General features: G+C 33.6%; 1 pseudogene across 1 annotated transcript; it reads left to right on the top strand.

Moving 5' to 3' along the window:
• Positions 1 to 1,349: 1,349 nt before the first annotated feature.
• LOC150034253 (vanillin aminotransferase-like) lies at positions 1,350 to 8,176 on the top strand (annotated as a pseudogene). The gene is made up of 18 exons (XR_016531816.1): positions 1,350 to 1,594; positions 1,957 to 2,099; positions 2,255 to 2,339; positions 2,478 to 2,550; positions 3,531 to 3,628; positions 4,036 to 4,128; positions 4,531 to 4,604; positions 4,683 to 4,721; positions 4,810 to 4,898; positions 5,043 to 5,119; positions 5,206 to 5,280; positions 5,443 to 5,490; positions 5,566 to 5,649; positions 5,758 to 5,845; positions 6,022 to 6,100; positions 6,597 to 6,687; positions 6,769 to 7,098; positions 7,872 to 8,176. The product of XR_016531816.1 is annotated as a vanillin aminotransferase-like (transcript).
• The last annotated feature ends 737 nt before the right edge of the window (positions 8,177 to 8,913 follow it).

Raw genomic sequence — 8,913 nt, 5'->3', positions numbered from 1 at the left:
TCATAACATGATCGCGAATTTCAAATAATTTGTTCATAGTGTATTTTTGTCTAAAAAAAGATCAAATCCATGAAAATTCTCAATTCACACAAATTTAAGACCCGTGAAAATTTGTGGTGAAATTATACTGTAAGAAAATTTGAATGAATCATGATAATGAATTAATGGTACGTAAATTTAATGGTCATCATCAAAATTTTCAAAATTATGAAACTAAATGAAATGAATACTGGCCTTTTAAAAATCTTGAACATCATTCTTGGGATCGATAACTTTTAACGAATAAATCACCGTGCAACAAATTAATTTTATGAAAGTTCTTGTTCATAAAAAGTTTCCATCATCGTATATAAAGAGTTAGTAAGGTTTTAAAATGGACGGATTGAAAGATTTTATAATGAAAGAGTATGAGGGTTATACAAAAATAATTATTTGAAGAGCAAAAACTGAGGGTTTAAAAAAATCTACGTGAAAAGCAATGAGGGAAATCAAAGGCAAAAGGGCAAAAGGGAAATTTTGGAAAGAAGGTAAAAATGATGAGTCAAAGTTTCTACCCGTTTTGTCCCTTTTAATATAGTGTAGATTATAACATTTAATATGTGCCCCCAAGCATAAAGTTGACTCGTGCCCCCAAGCATAAAGTTCCCATTTTCATTGTCAATATATTTGTGTCAACTAATTTTGGGGTTGTTTTCATTCATAAGCTTTCGATAATGATTAGGTGCAACTTAAGCTACATCTATTCTTATACAGTCCCTTTTCATATATATAGGATTTTTAATTAAAAAAAATTAATTTTTGACATAAAGAGTGTTACGTGACAAATGTTAGTTGGGTGCTTCCTATGTTGCATACTAAATGAGTGCAACGATTTTTCCTAAGTTTTCTATTTATTTTATTGGATTTGTACTCGTAAACCAAGATAATTGTTATTATTTTGTTGTGTTTGAATTTATTCAAAATTTTTAAAACTTTATTAATAAAACTAATTGATTCTAAACAAATAATAACAATTTAAAAAACAAATGCTTGATATTCAAAAATAAGAGTCTAGAGAAATGATAGAAGAATAGAAAAAAAAAAAGTAATAAAAAAAGTTTGAGAAAAGTTGTAAGGAGAGAGAAAAGGTAAATGTTGTAAAATACAAGAAAAAAAATGAATCTCACCGAAATGAAATGAAATTACATTAGAATTAGAATGTGATTCTTAAATTTGAGAGGATCATATTCTCCTATTTATTCTTATTTATGATTTTAAAAAATGTCGTCATAATAAATTGAATACCACAATTTTTTTAATTCCGTAATTTCCATCCCTTACTAATAAATGCGACATAAATGAAAATTATCAATCTACACAAACTTCTTGAAAGAACCCATTTTATTTGTTTAAGAACTAAATTTTCTTTCCCAAGAAAAAAAAAAATTTGAACTAAGTTCCCGCCAGAATTTCTTGGGGACGGAAACGGGTTCAGGTTTGTTCATCAGTTTCGTACGGTTCACTCTTTGCTTCCATAGCAGCTCCATTTTTATTGCTTCGCCTTGAACAAGAAATGGGATTCAATCATCTTCTTCGTATGATTATCAATCCAAAGGTTTCAGATCATCACTACCCTTTTCAAATTTGATCATCTTGCAATTTGCATCTTCTTCTGTTTTTTGATTGACCCATTATCTGTTTGTTTTGTTATCTCTTATCTTTCTCTCTTTGCGAGCTCTTAAACTTAACTGCTAATTACGTTGGAGTTTTCTAATGGTGGGTTGTTGTACTCTGTAGTTAGAGATTTTAACTTTTTTTGGCACAAGGGTTTTTTTTATTGGAGATACCATCTTGCTCAGGCAACTTATCTTCTTTTTATATGCTTTTAATTTGCCCTAAAACCATCAGTTCGTACTCCCTGGAATAAATGGAAGTTGTATTCATTCCAAATCATTATGACATCTTAAACATTTCCAGCTTGGTTCATGTGCAAAAGATGTTGCTGCTTTTAGAACTTCTTGTGAGCGGCTTATTCAAGTTCAATTACTTTCCAAGTCGTTTGGTACAGAAGCATCATTGCAAAAGGATAATTCGACTACTGTTTCAAGAAATGGTCGAAGGTAACTTGCAGTATCTGTGACAAGATTTTATGTTTCACAAACGCCTTCCTTTCGGAATCCTCTCAAATTCGCCTACGTGTATGTTCATCCATTTCAAAGCATTTTTAATTTGAAAATATATGCAATCTCACATATTTGACATCTGAAAATCCCAGTTTCAAAGGCCATGATATGCTTGATCCTTTCACTGCTGGTCGGTGGACTGCTGATTTGAATCCCTTGGTCATAGAGAAATCTGAGGTATAATACATGGTCATTTTTCAACATTATATCACCTGGCAATACCATTAGGATCCTCCTTCCCTACAGGATTTAGTCTTAATCAGTTATATCTTTTGAAAATATTGGTTTGGTTATGGTAATTTATCATGGCTGGAGGGTTCCTACGTTTACGACACCAACGGGAAGAAATATCTCGACTCCCTTGCTGGTTTATGGTGCACATCCTTAGGTAATCCTACTGCTTACTAATCTCAACTATTTATTGGTTTTTGATGTCTTGATACATTTCTCACAATATTTCCTACTAAGATGGCAAAGATTGCTTCTTTTTTTTTTTTTCTGTGTCGATCATATTTTTTAGCCCTCATTAGAAACCTAATCCAATGTTACTGTACGCAAGTATCGGAGGCACTGTCAAGCATATGGATCTGTTTCTTTAATAATAGTGTCATCCTCATCGTGTATGTGTTTTGTAACAATTTCTGCTATCACGTTGTGTTTGTTATTTCAAACAATTTGAAAAGACAGAACATGTTTGCAACTTAGTTGAACTCCAAATATATTTTAGTTCAATGCAGGCTCTATTTTTAGAACCATAAGTTCTCTGTATTTTAAGGTGCATTTGACATATCTGGGAGTGATTCTGAAATGGCTAAAATCACGTTTGTCTTTTACAAAGTCACCCGAAAAATGCTTTTAACCATTCAAAATCAGTTTTAATAGTACAAAAAAATGCATTTGGAAGTGTAAAATTAAACATTAAATTGATTTTGAGTGATTAAAAGTGTATTTCGAAGTGATTTTAATCAATTCAAAATCACTCTCAAACATGCATTTAGCTTTATTGGATAGAATTTAAGAGTTGGAGAATCTTGATTTTGTCCTTAATAAGTTGAAGGAGTCTACAAAAGCTTGCAGAGGCCAAATTTCCAGGCATGCTCTTGAAAGACATGGTGAATACAACATAGGACTATGAAATATGAATGCAACTTTAAGGACATATCTTGTTGAGGATTCCAGATGAAAAAATCAAGGGACCTCATGCTCTTTATAAGATAGATAGACTACTTCTCTGATTGCCAATTGGTTTTGAGATGGAACTCCATGTAATCTAATATATCTGGAGACTAGTAGTCTTTGTGCTGTGGAAATATAACCAAGTTGCAAGTTGAATCTTTGAAGTTACTTATGAATATGGAAATTTTGCAGGGGGAAGTGAGTCTCGCCTTGTTGCTGCTGCAACCGTACAACTGAATACACTGCCATTTTACCATTCTTTTTGGAATCGCACAACAAAGCCTTCTCTGGTATTGTATTCCCTTCTCAGAATAAAGCTACTGAAATTTTTTACAATTAAATGCCATGAAATGAAAATTCAGTTATAAAAAAGCAACACAGTTTAGCAAGACTTAATCTTAAAAGGGGGGAAAAAAACTTGAGATGTTGTGAAATTGAATAACAAGTCATGCAACTACTGTTTAAACCGCTACCTTGCTATTCATCTTCATGTATACACTGGAAAGATGGCTAAAGAATATTGCCGCAGTGACCATTACACTGACACAAGATGTATTTGTTGCAACCTCAGTGTAGCAAATTACTAACAGATGCTTACCGTCATTGCAACAAACTAGTCCAAGAGATTCATTATCAAAAGATGTCAAAAACACAGGATCTTACTCTTTTTTCTGTTTTATCTTGTTGTCTACTACAGGATCTTGCAAAAGAATTACTAGAAACTTTTACAGTAAGGGAAATGGGGAAGGTGTTCTTCTCAAATAGTGGATCAGAAGCAAATGATTCTCAGGTGCCTTGTTTGTACCTTTACATTGTTGTCGTGTCAGCAAGTTGTCTTTTCTGACTTATTGCTAATTCTATGCTTGAAATGGAAATGGTGAAGCTTCTTTGAAAAATTTCAGTTAAATTGGAAAATATGGTTCTTGTTTTACTTTCCATGAAAAATATAAGGGAAAAATGCACTTTTGATCCTCAAGTTTTGAGTCTAGTTTCTTTAGTCCATAGGTTTTGATTGGTGGATCAAAGCAAATGGTTCTCAAGTGCCTTGTTTCCATTGGGTACCTAAGTTTCAAAATATTTTCTAATGGTAGGTTGTTGTACTTTGTAAGTAGAGATTTTAATTCTTTGGCTCAGAGATTTTCGGATTGGAGATGTCATCAAATGAATTAACATCATTTTCAAATTCATGTAGGTAAAACTGGTTTGGTATTACAATAATGCACTGGGGCGACCAAAAAAAAAGAAAATAATCGCTCATTTGAAATCGTACGTTCAGTTTCCAATGCCGTTTTTCAAACATGCTCCATTCATTTTACTCATCCAAGTCTTGCTATCTTTGCTTAGGTACCATGGTTCCACACTTATGTCAGCCAGTCTTTCCGGGTACGAAGATAATAGATAATAATTTTTTTTTCAGGAAATTCTCCAAATACTTCAAAAAGTTTAAAAAACTGGGGAAATTTTATTGCAGTTTTCCAACTTTACATAAAAAATTTGATCTTCCTGCTCCATTTGTACTGCACACAGACTGTCCTCACTACTGGCGCTATCATCTTCCTGGTTGTCATTGAACTGCTCTATTTTATTTATGTGTTGGTGCACAGTTGTTATAATCACTTTTTTGATATTCATGAGTATCTGAACCAGATAACTTGACTATAGACAACTGCCTTTATAATGCTAAATGTGATAATGATAAGCCAGGTGAAACCGAGGAAGAGTTCTCGTCGAGATTAGCAAACAATTTAGAGAATCTTATTCTCACGGAAGGACCTGAGACAGTAATGTCATAGAAACCTCACTCAAATGTTCAAATATTTGACAAATGCAAATAATCTCTAGTATTCCTAACCTTTGTTTCTTTCAGATTGCTGCCTTTATTGCTGAACCTGTCATGGGAGCAGGTGGTGTGATATTTCCTCCTGCAACTTATTTTGATAAAGTAGGCTGCCACTTTCTTTACAAGTTTGAAAGTTCAAATGCTTATATGGACTTTCTTATTTAGATGCATAATCACGAGTGCTTCTAGAGTTCCAATTCTTTAAAATAAGAGAAAAGAAGAAAGAGTTGAAAATTATTTACTAGTTTTTAATGTCATCTGTAGATCCAAGCTGTGCTGAAGAAATATGAGATTCTTTTCATTGCAGATGAGGTAATATAATATTTCTAGCCTCCATACCTTTTCACTTCTGTTACCTACTGTCCTGTAATCTCTTCCCTGCCATAGATTATTTGTGCTTTTGGAAGGCTTGGGACGATGTTCGGATGTGATAAATACAATATCAAGCCAGACTTGGTATCAGTAGCTAAGGTGAAGAAGTTGGGCTAATTTGAAGAATTGAGACAGCTTGTTTAATGTTTTTAGCCTGAGAAGAAGATATTTCTATGTAATGCTTGTTTTTTGTGCTGAACTTGGCAGGCTCTTTCTTCTGCATATATGCCTATTAGTGCTGTTCTTGTTAGCCCTGAAGTTTCAGATGTCATACACTCTCAAAGCAATAAGCTTGGTATGTTTTTTTAGTACAATAATTGTGGGGATGGGAGATCGAATCTTCAACCTCTAGGGAAGAAGGCCATGTCAATTACCATTGAGCTAAACTTAGTTGGCAATAAGCTTGGTATGTTAGCTGTTGCACATGCAAAAATATTATTGAAAGAACAAACTGATTGTCTTTTCATTCAGGTACTTTCTCCCACGGATTTACATATTCTGGACATCCTGTTGCTTGTGCTGTGGCAATGGAAACGTTGAAGATCTACAAGTATGTTGTTTCTTGCCTGTAATGAAGATTTATTTTCTTTATCAAAGTGTTGGCAATCCTCAAGACCGGTTAAATTACAATTTCCGCCTCTATGGGTTGGAGAAAGTTAGAAATTAGTCCCTCTGATTTTAGAAGTTAGAATTTGGTCCTTAAGATTTGATAAAACCTCATAAATAATCCCCATGGTTTGATAAACCCCTCGAATAGTCCCTACCATAGAGACTATTTGTGAGGATTTTATCCAACCATAGACAATTCTTACTTTCTACAACTTATAGGGATCAAATTTGTTATTAATCATTCAGTTACAACCATAAGAAAATTTTGTTGGTCGATCTCCAAGCTTATGAATGAATGATTAATTATTTATATCTTCTGACATACATATAGGTAACTTAAACGTTTTGATGTTCTATATTGTGCAATCAACGAAATTCTTATTCACTGTTTCTCATTAAAGAAATGATGTTCTATATTGTGCAATGCCCATTTGTAGAGAGAGAAATATTGTTGAGCAAGTAAAGAACATCTCCCCAAGGTTTCAAGATGGTATAAAAGCCTTCTCTAACAGTCCCATCATAGGAGAGGTACAGATCAAGTAATTGTTTCATTCTTGTTCGGTGTTGCGAAATGTTTGCTCGTGTCGACTTGTTTTGGTCCTTCTGCAGATAAGGGGGGAAGGATTGATCTTAGGCACAGAATTCACAGATAACAAATCTCCCCACAATCCATTTCCTTCTGAATGGGGTATCTTCCTTTCGTTGTTCAATTATCCTATCATGAACATAGAAACGATATGTTCAAACTTATAGATTTCTTAGAATATGAAAATTGAATATTGTCTGTAGGTTTGTTCTAACAAGTGTTCCATTATATGTGCAGGGATAGGTTCATATTTTGGTGCAATTTGTAAGGAGCATGGAATGTTAGTACGTGTCGCCAAAGATAATATAATGATGAGTCCTCCCTTCATTATCTCAAATGAAGAAGTTGATGAGGTACAATACAGATTAATGCATCATCTTTCTTATGTTGCAAGAAGTCATTGTATCAATTTGTTGTCTTTGATCAAAACATTCCAGGGGTAGAGAGTGATGAAGTTTGGAACTGACTTGGGAGGAATGGGTTAAGATAATCTGATCTAAATTGGTTGGTTTTAGGATAACAGGGCATCTATGTGAGCATTAATGGAGTCTGGTGGATGGATGACTAAAATTGGGAGAAAAAATGGAAGTTGACCTACTTTTTGAAAATGAGGTTTTTTTTTTGACCCATTTGTTGATGTCAAATTCGGATTGTGCTCACTCTCTTTTTTGCTCGCTCGCTCCTTTTCCTGTCTCATGCAAATCGCCCTCCTCTCTCTCTGCTTTCTCCGACCCACGCTGTCACTTTGCAACACAAACTGAATGGCTAGGAGAGATCGAAAGTGGCAAATGCAACTGGAGTTGGTCGTGTGGTCTTGCGAAGAAAAGCAAAATGAAGGTGAAGTCGTGCAGATGAAAAGAGGGAGAGAAACAAAAAAGAAGGGAAGAAAAAAAAAAAAAAGGAGAAATCGGGAAGAGGAAGGAAGATGAAGGAAGAGGGAAAAAGAAATTAAGGGTAGTTTGTAAAATACGATGATATAAGTTAGAGGTCAAAATTCTTAAGTTTTAAAAAGCGGAGGAAGAATCATTTTGAACTTCGGGATTGGGTCTTTTATATAGTTATCTTGCATTAACGAGTATGATATGAATCGTATTGTTGCAATCTTGAAAATGTTATTATTTTTCAGCTTATAAGCATCTATGGAAAAGCATTGAAGGGTACTGAAGAGAGGGTGAAGGAACTCAAAACTCAACAGAAGTAGTCGAACCAATCGAGTCTACTAATCAATAATGCTGAAAAGTTTGTTTAGAAGAATGTAAAGCTGAGAGTTCTATTTCATTGTTTGCTCCAATTGTTTATAAATAAGAATAAACGCAAGATACCGTATTGGAGCTAATATAGTAGTGTGTAGACTATCTCAGCTTTAATTATCTATTTCTTGAAACATCATTTCTGAAGGTTTCAACTAAATATATAAGCATAGATTTCTCATATTGGTCATTGGATCAATGTTAATCTTCAAAAGTCTAATGATTCACTACACATTTGGTTGTGCATCTCCCATGCAAAGTGGTATTGAAAAAAACACATTTACAGGTGTAGTAACTCAAATGCATATCGTTATATATATATATATAATTATTATTATTTTTTTTTTTTGAGAAAAACTTGGACGTCTAACATTTGAGGTTAAATACAAATATGATTGTTGAATGAGAAATTTTAGATCAATCACAAGATGTCACGTCATTTAATAAATTAATGACGAAATTCTAAATTATTAAATTTGTGCTCAATTAGGAGTTGACATATATCCTGAATTGAAGTTGAAGACAAATTTTGATGACACCACGTGATTTTATCATGACCGTTAAATTGGATAAAATTAACTTGGTCCAATTTAATATTATTATTATTTGGATTAAAGTCTCTAAACCCAAAAATATGTTGAATTGGACTCAAATGTCAAATCAAATCCAGATTGGGCCCATGGGTTAACCAAGTCCAAGCTCATGAAGCCCACCTGAGAACTCTATAAATAGAGAAGTTCTCTCCATTTGTTGAGAGTCAACAATTCTATACTCTAGAGAGCTTATAGGAGAATTCTCTACAATCAGAAGACTCCTTGACTCCTGAAGTGAAAACTGTAGTCCTTTGAAGATACAAGTATTCTGAAGACTGAAGTCCTTTGAAGATACAAGCATTCTGATCACGCTTCAAGACTGAAG

This window comes from Benincasa hispida, chromosome 9 (genome assembly GCF_027475165.1).
Source record: "Benincasa hispida cultivar pf3 chromosome 9, pf3_genome.v1.1, whole genome shotgun sequence".
Lineage (NCBI taxonomy): Eukaryota > Viridiplantae > Streptophyta > Magnoliopsida > Cucurbitales > Cucurbitaceae > Benincasa > Benincasa hispida.
Note: the sequence above shows the minus strand (reverse complement) of the source record. Positions and strands in the feature narration are given on the sequence as shown.